Raw genomic sequence first — 21285 nt, forward strand, 5'->3', positions numbered from 1 at the left:
TAGCTGTCATCATGGGGTTTCTTTTCATTGCCTTTCCGGGTTATTGGCCCTATTCTTTCTTAGATTCTTTCATATTCTCTCTTCTTTATTTTCAGTTTTGACTGGTGTACCTTTCCAAACATTTTTACAGAAGATGCCTAGGAAATTGAGCTCATACATGTCAGAGTCTATACATGTCAGAAATAGTTTATTTTGTTTTGTTGGTCAACTTATACTTAAATAATCTTAAAATATCTAATGCAGTAACCTTAAGTATAAGTTACTGTATATGAGTTGAAATTTCTATCACAAAGGAGTAAGTAATTTTTTAACAGTTTTAAACATTGTCATTTATACTTGGCATTTTTATTCAATATGAAGAAGAGTTAGAATCATGTAAGGAAGGGTAAGTATCTGGAAATTTTTTAAAAAATCAGTAGTTTTCTGAATATGTGTGCAATGTAGAAATGTATAGAGAAATTTTTTTAATATTTCCTATATATTTTAATTGTTACTTAGACACTTAAAAAATAAGTCCCTGCTATTCATTTCTACTACCTTAAGAAAAAAAGCTGCTTTTTACATGGTCAGTACCTATTTTTTTCTTTTTTGGAATAAAAGGCAATTTATAGACAGTATACATTATCTCTCTTTTTTTTTCATATTAATCTGAACACATTTATGTTTTTGCTAGGAAGTTCTGGTGTTGTTTTATTTGGTAGGTAATAACTTCTTTGATCCTAATGAACATGTGCAGACTTCAGTAGACTGTAATATTCTGTTTTAATGTGTATAGGTTTTTAAACTTTGACTTGACTGAACTAAAAGTGTCATTGCATGAGAGAGCACATTTCAATTAGAAACTGGTTGCTAGCTATGTGTGTCATTTTAACATTATTATTTAAATTTTCAAGTTTTGCCTCCTGAATTTGGAGTAGCCACTTTGAAAATCTAAACAAAGTCTAAATAACACTTGAAAACAAATATGTGTCATTTTAACATTATTATTTAAATTTTCAAGTTTTGCCTCCTGAATTTGGAGTAGCCACTTTGAAAATCTAAACAAAGTCTAAATAACACTTGAAAACAAATTCCTTATACTCTTGGTAGAAAATTGGGCACTTTGACTGGCTCATTAACACTTGACGAGCACCAAGACGGTTTAATGCCCTGTAATTAGGTTCCAACCCCTAATGCTCCTAATGGTACCTTAATTTGTAAGAGTTAATAAGACTCCTTATGTCGGGCAGCCAAGTTGTTTCTAGAGAATGCCTTGGCTGTTAGGGATAATAGTTCTTGGTTATGAAATAACCAAGTTCAGAGCTTTTTAAGAAGACTGATATTGTAATCCTAGAGCATATGTCATTTCTTTGGTTAAAGCAAGCAGTTCCTATAATATCAAGCTTCAGATACTCACCAAGCAGATGTTTGAGCCTCTTCAGAACTGCCAACGATGCCTAAGAACCTAATGTCAGGTAAAGTAATGTCATGAGGAGATATTTTAAGCCTGGAAGCTATGTCAACTTGCAGAGTAATAAAAATTTATTTTCTTTGGTATTAGATGAAAACTGCTATCTATTGTCCTGTAATAAATATTGCCTGTGCAGTGATGTTAAATTTTTCAAAAATTGATAAGCAGAACAATTATATTGATGTAGATACATTCTGGGATGAATAAATCACATGAGTAATAAGGGAATTATTTAGAAGAGGCAGTTGGGTCTTTCTCAAAGGCCAGCATTATACTTGTCCTGAAATTATCAGAATTTATCTTTATTTCATATTTGTATAGTTTCACCTTACATTGAAAGAATTTTGAAAGTCAAACTATGTAGTTTCTTTTATTTTCTTTCAAAGAAAGAGTTAGTCACTCAGTTGTGTCCAGCTCTTTGCGATCCCATAAACTGTAGCATGCCAGGCTCCTCCGTCCATGGACTTCTGCAGGCGAGAACACTGGAGTGGGTTGCCATTTCCTTCTCCCGGGGATCTTCCCAACCCAGAGATTGAATGGGTCTCCTGGATTGCAGGCAGATTCTTTACCTTCTGAGCCACCAGGGAAGCTCATTTTCTTTCAAGGCCAAATCTATTTAACTTAAAATTTCATGTGCTAACTAAGTACTTCTAGTGCCCCTTCAATTATTATTTTAAAAATAAGCCCAATTAACTGATATTTGATTTGCTTAATTCCTGAAAAAACAAGTTAATCTTGTCATTTAGGGGAAAAATAGGGCACAGCATAGTAATCTTAAGGGAAAATATTCACGTAACCCTCTGTACCCTAAAAGGATGGAGTTCTGTTTGCTTTCCTATGCATGCACTTGGTGCAGACAGGGGCTGGTATGTCACCATTGCCATCCTCAAAGCCCTAACGTTTCTGGAACAGTTACTGTATGTATGTCTAGTAACTATGCCGAGTGCTTCTTTTGCAATATCTGCTTAATGTTTGCCTAAGTTCAGTCAAGATGTGCTAGTGTTCTCTCTCTCTCTCTCTTTTTTTTTTCAAATTAGAAAACTGAGACATTGGTTGTTGGGGGCAGGGGTCAGTTGGTGACTTCTCTAAAGGCTTATGGGAGCCACTGGAATCCAGTTGCACTCCAGAGCCCATGCTCTTCACCACTGCATTGAATCGGCCCTCAGAAAAGTATCTGTGGCCTTGGTTTTCTGGGAGTGCTGACCCCTTGCTCTTAAATAATTGAAGCATCGGTGGGATAATTATGATTAGAAGTCCTAGTAAAAAAGATGGCTCTTTTGATCTTCATTCTTTTGATTTCATTAATAGGTATGGCTTAATAGGGCATGGGTGGGTAGGGATGGAGTGTGGGAGGAAGTGGTTGAAGAATAGAAACAAATAGAGTAAAATGTACTATAATTAAGAATATAATTAAATTACGGGGAATCTTTTTGAACCTTGACCTCTCCCAGTGCTTTTTCAGGCTTCTGTTATATTCCTATGATATGAGGAGTAGAGGAGACCTTAATTCTAAAACTCTCTCTTATATGTATTAATTATCTGACCTTAGAAAGGTCACATAACCTCCTGACGCATTCTTCATCTCTAACGCTGTGGGGTTGATCCTCTAATCAGTAAATGGTCCCTAGAGTTTTTCTTCTCTAAATTTTGGTTGTTTTAGGAACATTTCAATCCATTATTTTTAGCCTGTCTTAAGACCCAAATTATCTTCAGAGTTAGTGCTTAATGAAACACTTATAGGATCATGAGATAGATTTCTTGGGGACATTGGCACATTTTTAGGTACTTTAGGGAAGCTTTAAGTGGTGGAGCTGAAACTTCAGTGAAGGGCTGGCTGACCCAAAGTCTAAGCTTTTAGCCACTGGATTATATGCTTCCAATTAAAGTTAGGTTAGAAAACCATTTGGATTACTACATACAAGGCACTCGGATGGTTTTCATTTTGTTGGTCATGTAAAATTTTTCATGAAATGACAATATTTATATTTTGGGAAAGAAATCTACCAAGTCTTTTCCAAGAGAGTTTCTTGATACAGTACAGATAGTCTTCTATGCAGAAATGCTATGATTGGTTTTAACTCATTTTGAAGTGTATTAATTTCCATTTTTCATGATGTTAGTGTATATTTTTAGTACAGACATTGATAAGATATGTAGACCAGTGTGGAAAGCATGAGAACCTTTGAGAGGTCCCGAGTAAGTATAACAATTAAAACTGTTCTCTGAGCTGGAACCTCTATTTTTGATGTGGAAAATACAGTGAGTATTACAGGATGCAATTATTATTTCTTATGAGTGTTTATACAGTGTCATTAAAAGCATGTGTTCTGCTTCCCGTGGACTTCCTTCCAAGGCTGGTCGTGCACGTGTTTAGGCCTGTGATCGGCAGCACTGGGACAGGAGCTTTGTGTGCTTACGTCACTGCCTTTGGCAGCATCGCATAGAATCGGAAACTCCTTTTCTTTTTACTCACTTTGGGCAGAACTTCAAACATAAACACGTTATCTATTATCTTCTTTTTTTTTTAAGTAATGTAAGGAGATATGGCATTACATTTGAGTTACTGGTTTTTGTCTAAAAATAGAAACAAAAATCCTCATCTGATTATAATGCTTTCCTCACTTCAGGTTGTCGTTTGTGAAGATAATGCTAGAGAAACAGCATTTTCATTTTCTTTTCTCTTATCTTTTTCATGGAGATACAGTTAGTTCTCCATATGGGTATGTGGGTGGGAAGTTAGAGGTGTGCATGATATATAGTTTGATAAATCTCCCTGAGTGATTTTATGGATTCTTTCTAGTTGAAAACCGTTCTGTTAAACTATTCTTCATTGCTGGCTAGATAATCCAGTCTTGGAACTAGAATAATTGATGACAGTTTTGATATATGTTCAGTTAGGAGATGAAATCACCTAACCAAATTTGATGATATTCGTCTCCCCACACATGTCCCTGGCCCCCATATTTTTCAGAAGTCTCCATACAGTTTTCCATAGTGACCGCACCAATTTACAGTCCTCCCACCAGTTTACAATGGCTCCCTTTTCTCTACACTCTCCCCAACATTTGTTTTTCCTTGTCATTTTGAGAATAGCCATTTTAGCAAGCGTGAGGTGGTATCTCATTGTAGCGTTGATCTGCACTTCCCCGATAGTGATGTTGAACATCTTTTCATGTGCCTGTTGACCATCTGTATGTCTTTGGAAAAATGTCTATTCAGATCCTCTGCCCGTTTTTGAATTGGGGTTTTTTGTTGTTGTATTGTTATTGTAATGAGTTCTTGATATATTTTGGGTGTTAGTCCATCATCAGATATACAACTAGCAAATATCTTCTCCCTTTCAAAGGTAGGTTACCTTTTCATTTTAATGATGGTTTCCTTTGCTGCTACAAAAAAGCTGTTTAGGTTAATGTAGTACTATTTGTTTATTTCTGCTTTTGTTTTCCTTGCCTTTGGAGTCAGATCCCCAGAAACATTATTAAGGCTGATGTCAGTGAGGTTGCAGCCTGTGTTTTCTTCTAAGAAGTTTATGGTTTCAGATCTTTAATCGATTTTGAGCTAATTTTTGTATCTATTATATTTAGATGGACAGGGAGGCCTGGCGTGCTGTGATTAATGGGGTCGCAAAGAGTCAGACACGACTGAGCGACTGAACTGAACTGATATATAGACCGCTCTTTGTTTCACAGGTCGCTGAAACTCTCTTCATGTCTTTTCGGTCTTTCTTGCTTACTGTTCTCCAGACTTCATAATTTCCATTGTTCTGACTTCTACTTGCCTGATTTTTGTGACATATCCAAGTTCTGCTAGGAAATTCATCATTTTTCATTTCTGACTATCTGTTATTTGTCTTCTTTTTTTGAAAGTTTCATAGTTTTTATTCCTCATCTGAGATTTCCACATGTTCATGCATTGTGAACTTTCATATACTCCTGAAAGTCCTGGAGTATATTCATAATAACTACTTTAAAATCCTTCCTTGTATTGGTCCTCTCAGGATTGACTGCTTTTTCTCTTAATTAGCTCTAGCAGATATTCCAATACATACAATAAATCATATGATTATCCTCCTTTTACCTGACAGGTATTTTTGTTCCATATTGAGTCAGCAGAGTGCTTTTTTGTTTTTAAGTATTTTGAGTTTTCCTTTTTTATAATTTATCTATCTTGCTGTGGGTTAACTTGAGTGAATGTGTTGAAACATGAATTCTTTGCCTGATCTTTGTCAGATGTTTCTATTTTTTGTAAAGCAAAATGCTTTGGAAAGTTGCTGCTGCTGCTAAGTTGCTTCAGTCGTGTCCGACTCTGTGCGACCCCATAGATGGCAGCCCACCAGGCTCCCCCGTCCCTGGGATTCTCCAGGCAAGAACACTGGAGTGGGTTGCCATTTCCTTCTCCAATGCCTGAAAGTGAAAAGTGAAAATGAAGTCGCTCAGTCGTGTCCGACTCTTTGCCACCCCATGGACTGCAGCCTACCAGGCTCCTCCGTCCATGGGATTTTCTAGGCAAGAGTACTGGAGTGGGTTGCCATTGCCATCTCTGAATTAAGTAAGAAGTTAGTTACAAATTCATTTGAGGACTGGTCTTTACCATAAGGAAAAATAGTATGTTTATAGAAGAATTTTATGAATATGTTATTTTTAGTGCTTATTTATATTCACGTCTATGTCTAAGTGGAAAAGTGAAAGTCGCTCAGTCATTTCTGACTCTTTGTGACCTCATGGACTATACAGTCCATGGAATTCTCCAGGCCAGAATATTGGAATGGGTAGCCTTTCCCTTCTCCAGGGGATCTTCCCAACCCAGGGATCGAACCCAGGTCTCCCATATTGCAGGTGGATTCTTTATCAGCTGAGCCACAAGGGAAGCCCCTAAGTCGGGAAGGGAATAGCAAACTACTTCACCTTCTTGCCTTGAGAACCGCACGAAGAGTATGAAAAGACAAAAAGATAGGATGCTGAAAAATGAACCCCCAGGTCAGTAGGTATCTAATATGCTACTGGAGAAGAGCAGAGAAATCACTCCAGAATGAAGAGCCTGAGCCAAAATGGAAATAATACCTAGTTGTGGATGTATCTGTTGGTGTGAAAGTAAAGTCTGATGCTGTAAAGAACAATTTGTATAGGAATCTGGAGTGTTAGGTCCGTGAATCAAGGTAAATTGGAGGTGATCAAATAGGAGATGGCAAGAGTGAACATCGACATTTTAGGATCAGTGAACTTAAATGGGCTAATTTAATTCAGGTGACCATTATGTCTGTTATGAGGGCAAGAATCCCTTAGAAGGAATGCAGTAGCCCTCATAAGCAAAGAGACTGATGCCATACTTGGGTGCTATCTCAAAAATGACAGAGTGATCTTGGTTCGTTTCCAAGACAAATCATTCAATATCATAGTAATCCAAGTCTATGCTCCAACCACTAATGCTGAAGAACCTGAAGTTGAACAGTTCTATGAAGACCAACGAGACCTTCTAGAGCTAACACCAAAAAAAGATGTCCTTTTCATCATAGGGAACTGGAATGGAGAAAGAGGCAAGTTTGGCCTTCGAGTACAAAATGAATTGGGGCAAAGGCTAACAGGGTTCTGCCAAGAGAACACACTGGTCATAGCCAACACCCTCTTCCAACAACACAAGAGATGATTCTACACATGGACAGCACCAGATGGTCAATACCAAAATCAGATTGATTATATTCTTTGCAAGCAAGGATGGAGAAGCTCTATACAGTCAGCAAAAACAAGACTGGGAGCTGACTGTGGGCCAGATCATGAACTCCTTATTGCAAAATTAAGACGTAAACTAAAGAAAGTAGAGAAAACCACTGGGCCATTCAGGTATGACTTAAATCCCTTATCATTATACAGTGGAAGTGACAAATAGATTCAAGGGATTAGATCTGATAGAGTGCTAGAAGAACTGTGGACAGAGGTTTGTAACATTGCACAGGAGGCAGTGAGCCAAATCATACCCAAGGGGGGAAAAATGCATAAAGGCAAAATGGTTGTCTGAGGACGCATTATAAGTAGCTGAGAAAAGAAAAGAAGTGAAAGGCAAAGGAGAAAAGGAAAGATATACCCACATGAATGCAGAGTTACAAAGAATAACAAGAAGAGATAAGAAAGCCTTCTCTAGTGAACAATGCAAAGAAAGAGAGGAAAACAATAGAACGGGAAAGACTAGAGATCTCTTCAAGAAAATTAGAGCTACCAAGGGAACATTTCATGCAAAGATGGGCTCAATAAAGAACAAAAACTGTATGGACCTAACAAGCAGCAGAAGATGTTAAGAAGAGGTGTCAAGAGTACACAGAAACACCGTACAAAAGGGTCTTAATGACCCAGATAATCACGATGGTGTGATCACTCACCTAGAGCCAGACATACTGGAATGTGAAGTCAAGTGGGTCTTAGGAAGCATCACTGTGAACAAAGCTAGTGGAGGTGATGGAATTCCAGTTGAGCTATTTCAAATCCTAAAAGATGATGCTGTGAAAGTGCTGCACTCAGGATGACAGCAAATTTGGAAAACTCAGCAGTGGTGACAGGACTGGAAAAGGTCAGTTTTCATTCCAGTCCCAAAGAAGGACAATGCTAAAGAATGTTCAAACTACCGTGCAGTTGAACTCATATCACATGCTAGCAAGGTAATACTCCAAATCTTTCAAATAGGCTTCAACAGTACATGAACTGAGAACTTCTAGATGTACAAGCTGGATGTAGAAAAGACAGAAGAGCCAGAAATCTAATTGCCAATGTTTGTTGGATTATAGAAAAAGCTAGGGAATTCCAGAAAAACATCTACTTCTGTTTTCTTGACTGTGCTAAAGCCTTTGACTGTGTGTATCACAACAAACTGTGGAAAATTCTTAAAGTGATGGGAGTACCAGGCCACTTTACCTGCCTCCTGAGAAACCTGTATGCAGGTCAAGAAGCAGTAGTTAGAACTGGACATGGAGCAACAGACTGATTCCAAATTGGTTAAGAGTACATCAAAGTTGTATGTTGTCACCCTGCTTATTTAACTTATATGGAGACTATATCATGTGAAATACAGGGCTGGATGAAGCTCAAGCTGGATTCAAGATTGCCAGGAGAAATATCAATAACCTCAGATATCCAGATGACACCACCCTCATGGCAGAAAGCAAAGAGGAACCGAAGAGCCTATTGATGAAAGTGAAAGAAGAGAGTGAAAATGTTGCCTTAAAACTCAGCATTCAGAAAACTAAGATCATGGCATCCAGTCCCATCACTTCATGGCATATAGATGGGGAAAAAATGGAAACAGTGACAGACTTTATTTTCTTGGGCTCCAAAATCACTGATGGTGACTGTAGCTGTGAAATTAAAAGATGCTTGCTCCTTGGAAGAAAGGCTATGAGAAACCTAGACAGCCTGTTAAAAATCAGAGACATCACTTTGCTGACAAAAGTCTGTATAGTCAAAGCCATAGTTTTTCCAGTAGTCATGTTCAAATGTGAAAGTTGTACTGTAAAGAAGTGTGAGTGCTGAAGAGTTGATACTTTTGAACTGTGGTGTTGGAGAAGACTCTTGAGAGTCCTTTGGACTGCAAGGAAATCAGACCACTCAATCCTTAAGTAAATCAACCCTGAATACTCTTTGGAAGGACTGATGGTGAAGCTGAAGCTCCAGTAACGAGTTAACTCATTTTAAAAGACACTGATGCTCTAAAAGATTGAAGGCAGGAGGAGAAGGAGACTACAGAGGATGAGATGGTTGAATGACATCACCGATTCAATGAACATGAGTCTGAACAAACTCTGAAAGATAGTGAAGGACAGGGAAGCATGGCATGCTTCAGTCCATGGGGTCGCAAAGAGTCGAACAAAACTGAGCGACTGAACAACAATGTCTAAGTACATTGATTTTTCAATAAACTTATGTACATTAAAAGTAAAATAACTATATTAGCAAAAAAGTAATTTTTAAAATCATTAATTTATATTTGTTTATTTGTTTTTAAGAGATAAAAACATGTGAAGTTATAGGTTTCCCTTTTGAGTATCTTTGGCTGCATCCCATGGACAAGGTTTTAAGGGACTGCAGGGGTAATAATATTTGTTAAGAGTTATTCCATATTTTAAATATATTATTTATTAAAAATCATCACAAGCTTTATGTCTTTTTCTCCACTTCGTATTTGAAAAGACAAAGTAATGTATTTTTCCAAAATAACACAAGATACGAGTGCTAGAACTGAAATTTGAACTTAGTACTCTGATTCCAAACAGAATGTTTTTCCTGGTTTACCTTATTTCTTCTTGTAAACTTTTTGAATATTCTTACTGTCATTAGTTTCTGAATATTCTAAGTGAGAGTTTGGTTTTCTTTTGTACCAGTTATTTATTAATGATAAGTAAGTGTTTCTTTGTTTTTGATATTCATTATTTATATCAAAAATTGGGAAGACTGGGTGTGGCTCTATTTTGGTAGCCAAGAGAGTTATTTAAATTATTTTAAAATTGTTATTGTAGTTGTTGTTCAGTCACTAAGTCGTGCTCAGTCTTTGCAACCCCAGGGACCGCAGCATGCCAAGCTTCCTCATCCTTCACTGTCTCCCGGAATTTGCTCAAACTCATGTCCATTGAATTGGTAATACCATACAACCACTGCATCCTCTGTCACTCCCTTTTCTTTCAGTTCAGTTCAGTTCAGCCGCTCAGTCGTGTCCGACTCTCCGCGACCCCATGAATCACAGCACGCCAAGCCTCCCTGTCCATCACCAACTCCCGGAGTTCACTCAAAGTCATGTCCACAGAGTCGGTGATGCCATCCAGCCATGTCATTCTCAGTCATGCCCTTCTCCCGCCCCCAATCCCTCCCAGCATCAGAGTCTTTTCCAGTGAGTCAACTCGTCGCATGAGGTGGCCAAAGTATTGCAGTTTCAGCTTTAGCATCAGTCCTTCCAATGAACACCCAGGATCGATCTCCCTTAGAATGGGATTGGATCTCCTTGCAGTACAAGGGGCTCTCAAGTGTCTTCTCCAACACCACAGTTCAAAAGCATCATTGCTTCGGCGATCAGCTTTCTTCACAGTCCAACTCTCACATCCATACATGACCACTTAATTAATTAATTAAAATGTTTAATAATAAATGGTTTAGGTATTACAGAATGTGTTGTGGTTTTCTCATGATTAAAGTTTCTTAATTTTTCTTTGTTTTGGTAAATAATTACTTTTAAAGTTCATCGTGTCCTTCATGTCTCCAGAGTACAAAGATCTCAGAGGTTAGATATTCCACGCACACTCTGTCTCTCTTATGGTTTATGAGCTGTAGGTATAAAATGAACCTTATCACAATTTTTTACTTCATTTATGTCATTACTATATGCTTATTTGGCAAAATTAGAACATTTAAGTATGTTTAAGTCTGAAATCTGGGTAAAATGGAAATCTTGACAAACACATGTATTTAGAAACTACTCCTGTTGTAAGAGAATTTTTTTTTTTTTATAATAAAGATTAGAAAGAGAGTCAATTATCCAGCCTTTTTTTTCCCTTAGAGCACAGTTTGTGATACTCAGTTACATTTTATTTTTTTTTGAAGTGATTCTTTAATTTTTTATTTTTTTTTAAAAACAATTTTAGGAATCTTTACTTAAAAACAACCTTATCTTAAAATGGAGTAACTTTGGTTTTACAAGCAGCAAGCATAGTACAGAAGCAAAAATGCATTACAGGACCATTAAGTTCTACCTTAGGTCACAGTGTCTAATCTGAAATCACACCTATAATATCATTTTTCAGGATATCTGGGAAATAGTTATTTCCCAGGATGTCTGAACCATAGCTACTCTATTTTGACTTTTAATTGTAAAAAAAAAAAAAAAAATTTTTTAATAGCCAAAGCAGATTTCACCATTAATGACATCAGTGTTTTTCTAGGTATGAGAAGATGCAAGAATTGGAACTCATAAAACCTTTTTCTGAAAAGATCTAACTATCTGAAGACCTGTTCTGCCAGTTTTTGTTTTTTTTTTTTCAGAGCACAGAGTGCCTCATTCCTGATTTTCACCCTGAACATCTTTCAGGGGGTGTTGAAGGTCAGCAGCTTGCAATGGTCATGATGTAATCTTTGTAGAGGCAGCTGGCAAGGACCAACTTCCAGTCAGCAGGGTCCCTTCATAGCCACATATCTGACCATGTGACACCATTTCATGGCCATTGTGTCCCGCGGTGCTGGGAAGGCTCATTCCCAGGTCTAGGGAAGTGATGGGCCACTCAGTGTGCTAAAATTGGACCAGGCCTTGCAAGTAGCAAAAGTCTCTGGACCACTGTCTTACTAGCCTCCTGGTCCAGGAAAATATTTCCTCTTGTTGCTTTTTCCCATACCCAGAGTCACATTATTAAAATTATTGATCTCATATGGAACTGTCAGTTCAGCATTATATCACAGGCTCAGTGAAACAAGTGACATAGAAAATAATATAGCCATAGCTAGCAGTTATTAGTAAAATAAGAATTATAAGTCAAGAACTTTCATTAGATAAAGCCTGGTATACCCCAAGTCACCTGACTTCATTTGTTAAATGATTATAGTCTGGTGTTAATCTCCTGGTTGTACAGTATGGACCATCCGACCTTTATCTGAAGATTGATTATTGAGATAAGCCTTAGAAACTAACCTAGAGTGTCCTTTTTAATAACTTAATTAAATCTTTTAGCAGTATCACGTAACAAGGAACTGTCTCAGCAGTGAGTCTTAGTTAACATTAACAAAACTAGAAACTTAATTTAACAATTTACAAAACTTAATATTCCGTGATTTTTCATTATGGAGGCCCTGTAGCCAGGGAGGCTTTAACCCATCAAATAAAAAATGAGGTTTGTCAGGGAGCTGGGAAAAGCCAAGCAGCCATCTTGGATTTCCCATAGCCCTGACTCTGATTTCTAGATATTGTTTTCAGTTTTCCAATTTAGAAGCAGTCTGTTGCCATGGTTTAAGGACATTAGGATGGCACAAGTCTTAACAGAGTTTTTGTGTAAGCTGAATGAGCTTTTACATGTCTACAAACCCAACAATTGGATTAATTTCTAAAACTAGCATAGGATCAGGCCTATGGTAGAAAAGCATTTGATTTATATGCAGAGGGCTAAGAAGTCACGAAAACATTATAAATGATCATACGAATCAGGTCCAGCATCTTGGGCAAGCTGTCTACCTCTGATGTCGTCATCTTCTCATCCTGGTGTAGTGTAGTTTCTTCTGAAAAAAAATCCTTCCATCCAGGTTGGAGACAGTCCTTTGAATTATGTCCTTTTTTTTTTTTTTAAGTCCTGGTTGCAGGTCACGAGGCATCTGATCTTCATCCAAAGATAGATCACTGAGATAAGCTTCAGAAACAAACTTAGGGTGTTCTTTAAGAATTCAATTAAATTTTACATTAATATCACATAACAGCAAGGAACTATCCAAGAAATGAGTCTTACTACCTCCATTGGTAGACCGCCATTAACAAACTGGGATTTAACGTTTATTGAAACATCCTTTTCTCCCTAAAATCACCCTCATTTTTACCAAATATAACCAAATTAAGACTTGTTTAAAAAATAGATCTGTTCTCAATAAACTTGACCTGATTATTTATATAACCATATACCCCCTTTTTTTTTATTTGCTGAGACTTTTATGGAGTCTCAAGCTTAACTTTATTTTTTTTTAATTGGAGGCTAATTATTTTACAATATTATATTGGTTGGTTTTGCCATACATTGACATGAATCCGCCACGGGTGTACATGAGTTCCCCCTCCTGAACCCCCCTCCCACCTCCCTCCTCCCTTTATCCTCCCTCTGGGTCATCCCTGCACACCAGCCCCGAGCAACCTGTAACATGCATCGACCCTGAACTGGTGATTCGTTTCACATATGACAACATACATGTTTCAGTGCCATTCTCCCAAATCGTCCCACCCTCACCCTCTCCCACAGAGTCCCAAAAACTGTTCTATACATCTGTGTCTCTATTGCTGTCTCATATACAGGGTTATCATTTGCATCTTTCTAAGTTCCATATATATGCGTTAGTATACTGTATTGGTGTTTTTCTTTCTGGCTTACTTCACTCTGTATAATAGGCTCCAGTTTCATCCACCTCATTAGAACTGATTCAAACGCATTCTTTTTAATGGCTGGGTAATACTCCATTGTGTATCTGTACCAAGGCTTTCTTATCCATTCGTCTGCAGATGGACATCTAGGTTGCTTCCATGTCCTGGCTATTATAAACAGTGCTGAAATGAACATTGGAGTACATGTGTCTCTTTCAATTCTGGTTTCCTCGGTGTGTATGCCCAGGAGTGCGATTGCTGGATCATATGGTAGTTCTATTTCCAGTTTTTTGAGGAATCTCCACACTGTTCTCCATAGTGGCTGTACTAGTTTGCATTCCCACCAACAGTGCTCAGTCCTTTGTTCTGTGAGCAGGGCTGGCAGAGTCTTAAGTTAGGGCTTTCCGCCTTTTCGTGGGGAAGCTATCCCAGTCTGCTTTGCTGTTCCCAGTTCTCTCAGATTGCCCTCCTGGCATTCAAGCCCAGTCCTCTCTCTGAGCAGTTCAGCCGGCTCCTCCCTGCCCAGCCCCCACTTGCTAATGGCGTATGCAGGCGTCTGTGCTGCTTCTCCGCTGGGAGTTACCCTTTGGTGGGTAATCTGTGGGTTTTAAAAAAATCTTAAAAAAAAAAAAGAAAAGAGGGTTATGTGGCCCTCTGAGGTTCCAAGGCTCGCCACAGATTCGCCAGTGAGAGTGTTTCCTGGTGTTTGGAAACTTCTCTCTTTTTAAAGCCTCCCGTCCCAGGACGGAGCTCCGTCCTTACCTCTTTTGCCTCTCCTTTTATCTTTTATGTTTTTTCCTACCTCCTTTCGAAGACAATGGGCTGCTTTTCTGGGTGCCTGATGTCCTCTGCCAGCATTTAGAAGTTGTTTTGTGGACTTTACTCCGCGTTCAAATGTTCTTTTGATGAATTTGTTGGGGAGAGAGTGGTCTCACCGTCCTATTTCTCCACCATCTTGTTCCTTCCCTTGTTTCTCAGTTACATTTTAGAAACAAATCAATTGGTTTATACTGAAAAGAAACTTGATTACATGTTGGACGGTGTACAATATCCCTAATGAAGGGATAAGATAAAGTCATAAAGATTTCTTTTAAAAAGTAAAAAGTATCATGATCCTCTCATGTCTATAGAAATAAAGTGGTAGGTTTTAACTAAGATATTTTAGCTTAATTTCTTTGCTTTTATAAATTTCTAATTCAAAATTAGTTAAGACAAACCAAATTAAAATGAAAAACTCTGGATTTTAAAAAAGCAAATTGAACTTAAAATTTTGTTAGATTGCATCATTATTTCTGTTTTGCTTTTTACCTAGCATTTAATAAAGAAATTTACAAAATTTCCAATCAATTTATATAGAACTATCAGTTCAGTTCAGTCGCTCAGGCGTGTCTGACTTTTTGTGATCCCATGGACTGCAGCATGCCAGGCTTCTCTCTCCATCACCAACTCCCAGAACCTACTAATACTCATGTCCATCGCGTTGGTGATGCCATCCAACCATCTCATCCTCTGTCGTCCACTTCTCCTCCCACCTTCAGTCTTTTCCAGCATCAGAGTCTTTTCCAGTAAGTTGGTTCTTTGCATCAGGTGGCCAAAGTACTGGAGTTTCAACTTCAGCATCAGTCCTTCCAGTCAACATTCAGGACTGATTTCCTGTAGAATTGACTGGTTGGCTCTCCTTGCAGTTCAAGGGGCTCTCTCCAACACCACAGTTCAAAAGCATTAATTCTTTGGTGCTCAGCTTTCTTTATAGTCCACCTCTTACATCCATACAAGACTACTGGAAAAACCATAGCTTTGACTAGACGGATCTTTGTTGGTGAAGTAATGTCTCTGCTTTTTAATATGCTATCTAGGTTGGTCATTGCTTTTCTTCCAAGGAACAAGTGTCTTTTAATTTCATGGCTGCAATCACCATCTGCAGTGATTTTGGAGCCCCCTGAAATAAAGTCTCTCACTGTTTCCATTGTTTCTCCATCTATTTGCCATCAAGTGATGGGACCGGATGCTATGATCTTAGTTTTTTGAATGTTGAGTTTTAAGCCAACTTTTTCACTCTCCTCTTTCATTTTCATCAAGAGGCTCTTTAAGTTCTTCTTCACTTTCTGCCATAAGGGTGGTGTAACTGAAACTGCAATACTTTTGCCCCCTCATGCGACGAGTTGACTCACTGGAAAAGACTCTCATGCTAGGAAGGGTTGGGGGTGGGAGGAGAAGGGGACGACAGAGAATGAGATGGCTGGATGGCATCACCGACTCTGTCTGTGGACATGAGTTTGAGTGAACTCCGGGAGTTGGTGATGGACAGGGAGGCCTGGCATGCTGTGATTCATGGGGTTGCGGAGAGTCGGACACGACTGAGCGACTGAACTGTACTGAACTTGAATAGTATATTTTTAGTTTTAATATAGAAATTCCATTAGGGAGTTCCATATAATCTTTGTTAATTAAACTTTCAAATTTGAAAACAGCTCGTTTATAGTGTAAATCATGGTTTTACACTATTTGTCAGAACTTAAGACACTTATTATGAAAGTTTTTAAAAACTGGGTGATACATATTTAGGTGACTGCTTTTAGCTGTATTATAATTTGAATTGCTACTTAATGTTACAGAGTAGTCCATTTTAGCTCTTTGATTCTTTAAATATTAAATATTCTTTAAATATTATATTCTTTTAATATTTGATTCTTCAAATATTCTTAAAATAGTCTTTAAATATTATGATTTTTACTGGGTTCTGTTATTTTTTGTTTTTTCTTTCATTGGTGATTCATCTCAGTTCTGCTTTCTAAAATTAATCCAAAACTGACCATTTGTCACCACCTTCCTTCAGTTATAATTATCAAAGCCCTCCGTCATCATATTTCGCCTACATGCACCCTCAGTAGCCTCATGTTGGATTTCCTGCTTCCCCTTCTTCCTCTCCACAATCTTTTCCCTAAAAGACAATTAGAATTCTTCCTGAAAACACATACTCCTCTGCCCAGAATCCTGTATGGTGTCTTGTCCCAAAGTCAGGTCCATAGTGTGACCCCTGGGGTCACATTACTGCTTCTCTAATCTCATCTCCTAACACTCTTACTTAACTCTGTCCCGAATACAGGGCTTTCTTGCTGTCTTCCTCAAGCATTCAGTGCACACTCATACCTCAGAATATTGGTACCTACTCTTCCTCCCAGGACTCCTTTTCTGGATGTTTGAATGAGTCACTCCCACACTTCTTCTAAGAATTTACTAAAATACTTTTTGTTAGAAGCTGTCTTTGACCTCTCATATCTAAAATCCTCTCCTCATCTCAGTTGCAGAGTGACTGACATACATAATTGTAGATTTTTACATCTTTGTCTCATCTTTAACTTACCCAGGCCTACTTTGACAGCCGATGTTTGTAACGGTCTCTCTTATTGATTTCCTTCAAAACCATTCACAGTAATTTTATAAAACAAAATCTCATTTTTGTACTGATAAAGTCACTGCCTTATATAACATTTTATTAAATTTCATAATTATAACACTAGACATCGTTGGCATAAATATTTGGCAGTAAATACACCTGATGCTTGGCAAAGCTAAAATTTAACTTGTGGGAGCAAAGTGCAGGCTTCATTCTAGGACTGTCTGCTAGACTCAGCAGACAGACTACTATCAACGTCAGGCAGAATATGCTATAGAAGTAGAGTCTTTGTTAATCGTCCAGGGAGTTGATTGGGTAGATCTCAATTAAAAGAGTTTGATTTGTAGTTAAAAAGAGAACCTAAATAAGCTTAGCTTGATTATATAAAGGAACACTTCTAGAGTATTCTTTTATTTTTGGATTAGTTCATCTTGAAAGTAAATTATATAATTATTTATAATAAAAGCTTTCATATAAAATTAATTCCAAGATTGGAAGTAGATGACCACTAGAGAATTGCTGCTTTTCTTACAATGAACATATATTGTAAAAATTTCTGAAGATGGCTAATAGTGATGGTTGTGCAACACTGTGGATGTACTTAATGCCACTGAAACAAACACTTAAAAATGGTAAATTTTATGTTAAGGATATTTTACCATAATAAAACTAAAATAAAAATATATCTGTACTTAAAAATAATATAAGTAAACCTGTGACATATTATTAATGTGCAATATAGAAGAAAAGCTGGGATTCATGGAATTAGAAGACTTGTATAATACTAGTTCTCACATGAATGAGTTGGAAGCATTTTACCCAAATTTTACATTTTCTTAGCTGTAGTTTTCTTAGTTTTAAGGCAAATTTACTTACTCTTCACAACTCTCAGGAGTTTTATGAGGAACAGGTGAGGTTATTTATATAAAAATCTTTAAGGAACTGTAAATCAGTTTATAGACTTAGGTGGAATTTTTCATATTTTTGGAAAAGTAATTCATTGAACTGACTTAGTATTGTATGTAAAGTCTTGGCTGGAGGCATTTGCTATTGAGGTTTTAAAATGTTTATTACTTATTTTAAATGTTTTGGTTTTTTTGCAGCTGTTTTTGCTCCAGGGTATAATTAATTGAGAATGGAAAAGTTTGACTTATATTTGAAGTGTTATACTTCTTATTGGCATTATTAAATGTTTAGGTTTTTTGTTATTGATGTCATTTCTTAACAGATCCCCTTTATAGCTTCTGAAGGGAAAACCTTGTAAACTGAGGTGGATACTGAATAACTTTGTCAGTGTATTAAAAAGCAGTTATCAAAAAAAAAAAAAAAAGGTTTATGCAGTAGAACAAAAAATGGCCGATTGGGCAAGGTATAATGATATCATAAATCAGATTTGTGTGTGTGTGTTAGTCGCTCAGCCCTGTCCAACTCTTTGCGACCCCATGGACCGTAGCCCACCAGACTCCTTTGTCCATGGGATTCTCCAGGCAAGAATAAGTAATAGAAAATTATTCATTTTGGACATTGATTAAAGTGCATTTCTGGTTGCTCACCTTCCATAGACTAAAAGATATTTTTTTCTGCCAGTAAGAGAACAGTGATTTGGAGGAGCTCAGTTAATTTACAGAGATTTTTTGTTTTTTGCAAAAATAGAGATAGAATGTAGAAAAATAGTCAATACAAACTCACTTTGGCAGGAACTTTTTTATAAGATAAAGGTAAAAAAATCAGAATTTAATTAGGTGAAATCTATTGAATGTTCTATTGGGGGCATAACAGAGAACTCTGTGACCTAGTATACAGTGTACAATACTAAAACAATGTGATCATAATCTTTGGAATTCGCTGTTTTAAACATCTTCTGTCAATATGTACTCATTCTGATTAATAGAGCTGGTGTAGTCTGTGTTTAGTTTCAAGGGATTCTTTTTCCTCTTAGTTAGTTGTAGCATTTCTGCAGTTTGTTCCAGAATTATTTTAGATAATGTGGCCCATTGACATATTTTAAAATTTTAAATTTGAGTGCCTTTAGGCAGCCTACTCAGTCGTTTGCCATAGTCTCTGCCATTCCTATGGTTTCTGCCTTACTACACTTACTTCACTTATGTGAAACATCTGGCCTTTAGAGACATGTCACTCTTGCTCAATTTTTACGTAAAGGCACAAGGCAGGCATAAAAAGGAAAAGTATAATTTCTGTCTGTTCAACCCATACCTTTTCCCATCATGCCTAGTGAGTGGGGATTCCCACAAGGCTTGGATGAGCAGATCTGAAACTGAGTGATTGTTATTATCCCTATGCATGGTGTCATCTCCTGGTTTTAGTTATAGCTTTCTAATTTTTCAAGTGCTATTAGTGTGTCATTTGCCATAACATATTGTGAATAAAGGACTATGCTAAAGTTCTGTTAAGCCACAGTCTAGTGGAGGTAAAGACTTCCAGTTTTATCTAGATATTTCTCATACTTTTTTTCCCAAGGTATGCAAGAATTTTTATGCTGTTCTTTTTTTGTTAAACAGAGCAAAATAAATTAGTGGAATATAAAGATAAGAGCTGATGAGCATGCCACTAATGGAGAAAAAGGGGTATTTTCACGGAATTGTTTTTTTTTTCCCCATCCTATCTACATTTGATGTCAATCAAAACATACCATTGGCCATTCAGTTTTAAAAAAATGCAATATGCTTGTGCACAGACACCAGTTGCATCATGTACAATAAAGGAATGGGGAAGGGGAAGATGAAAGAATAGACAAACTATATTGTAGTAGTCAGAATGCAGTGGAACCAAATTATAGTTTTCTAGTTGAAAATGGTTTCTTGCTCTGGAAGAACAGAATTGTGAAGTAAAGTGTGAAAGTGAAAGCCACTTGCTCAGTCCTGTCCGACTCTTTGTGAACCCATGGACTATACAGTCCATGGGATTCTCCATGCCAGAATACTGGAGTGGGTTGCCTTTCCCTTCTTCAGGAGATATTCCCAACCCCGGGATCAAACCCAGGTCTCCCGCATGGCAGGCAGATTCTTTACCAGCTGTACCATCCATGAATACTGGAGTGGGTAGTCTATCCCTTCTCTAGAGGATCTTCCTGACCCAGGAATAGAACTGGGGTCTCTTGCATTGCAGGCAGATTCTTTACCAGCTGAGCTCCCAGGAGTAGAGTAGAAAGTTCCCTTTTTAGTTGACACCTCCTGTCTGCTGCTGAAATACATCAATGGTATCTGCATCTTCCAACCTTGCAGGTGTGTTTACTAAGTGGTGTATGCCTCTTAATTTTAAACTGCACCACAGAACCAACCTGCCCCACCAATTTCAAATTAATGTGATCGTTGTTGTCAGTTTTGACTGGTGCTTGGGGTTTTTCGACCGCCATGGCAAGCACCGGGAACATCCTCAGCCCCACCTCACAAGGGAGGTACCAGGTCTGCACAGAACAAGCATGCAAGTAGCACGAGGAACCGCAGAAGGAGGCGGCAGCGCTGGAGGAGGGAGAGGGCATATACCTCTCAGGCTTTTTGAACTGATACCTTTGGAAATGATGCATTTCTTGGGGGCCTCTTTTGCAGGAGGAGGGTCTATTACTAATGCAGTAATATTTCCAATTATATTAATATTTAAATGAATGTCCTCAAAATGGAATGGTTAAGGTGTTTACATGGTAATAGAACTTGAAGATAAACCCTATAAACCATTATTAATTTGAAATGAAAAACGCTGAACCATTCATGTATCATTCTGTTTAAAATTGCCCTGACCACATTCTCTGTCTCTCTCACTCTGATTTATTTTTCTTCATCACACTCTTCACCCCTCAAATTTTGTATTTGTTTCTTTATTTGTTGTCTGTCTCCTACTTCTGTGTAATCTTGTGGGCAGGGACTTGTTTCTGATTACTGTTCTGTTTCGTGGCTTACAACAGTGTTTGATATATAATGAGAAACTTACTAAATATTTGATGCAGGAGTCCATGCAACCCTCTCATGCAGCTGTCGTGTTTTCTATTATGGGTATGCGCTCCCCAGTCTACCTTCAGTGTCCTTTAGCTTAGTACATACGGAATACAGATCCTGATGTTGTAATTTTTCCTACTGTAAACCCTGCATTATCTTCAGACTGACAGCTGTCCTAAGTATATCTCACTTTAATGCAATTTGCTGTTTATCTGCCTGTTCGTTTTTGTTTTTTTTTTAAATTAAAACTTTTTGATCTCCTTGAGGAAAAGATCTTTGTTGCCTTCACCAACTTATCCCTATACCTAACATGGTATCTGAAGGTGCTCAGGAAATGTTTGTACAATAAAGGTATAGTAGTTTGCATATGAAAAAAATGAAAGTTCAGAGGTGATATGATACATGTTGGTGAT

The 21285-nt window shown here is 37.6% G+C and overlaps 1 protein-coding gene and 1 pseudogene across 2 annotated transcripts in view; one reads left to right on the forward strand and one right to left on the reverse strand.

Annotated features, from left to right (window-relative positions):
• The window catches only part of PPA2 (inorganic pyrophosphatase 2), a 105650-nt gene that overhangs the window by 52538 nt on the left and 31827 nt on the right, over window positions 1-21285 (forward strand). The gene's annotated exons all lie outside the window — the stretch shown is intronic.
• LOC148777807 (small ubiquitin-related modifier 2 pseudogene) lies at window positions 1204-20295 on the reverse strand (annotated as a pseudogene).

This window comes from Moschus berezovskii, chromosome 5, assembly GCF_049115385.1.
Source record: "Moschus berezovskii isolate FMDL1 chromosome 5, NW_MosBer_1.0, whole genome shotgun sequence".
NCBI lineage: Eukaryota > Metazoa > Chordata > Mammalia > Artiodactyla > Moschidae > Moschus > Moschus berezovskii.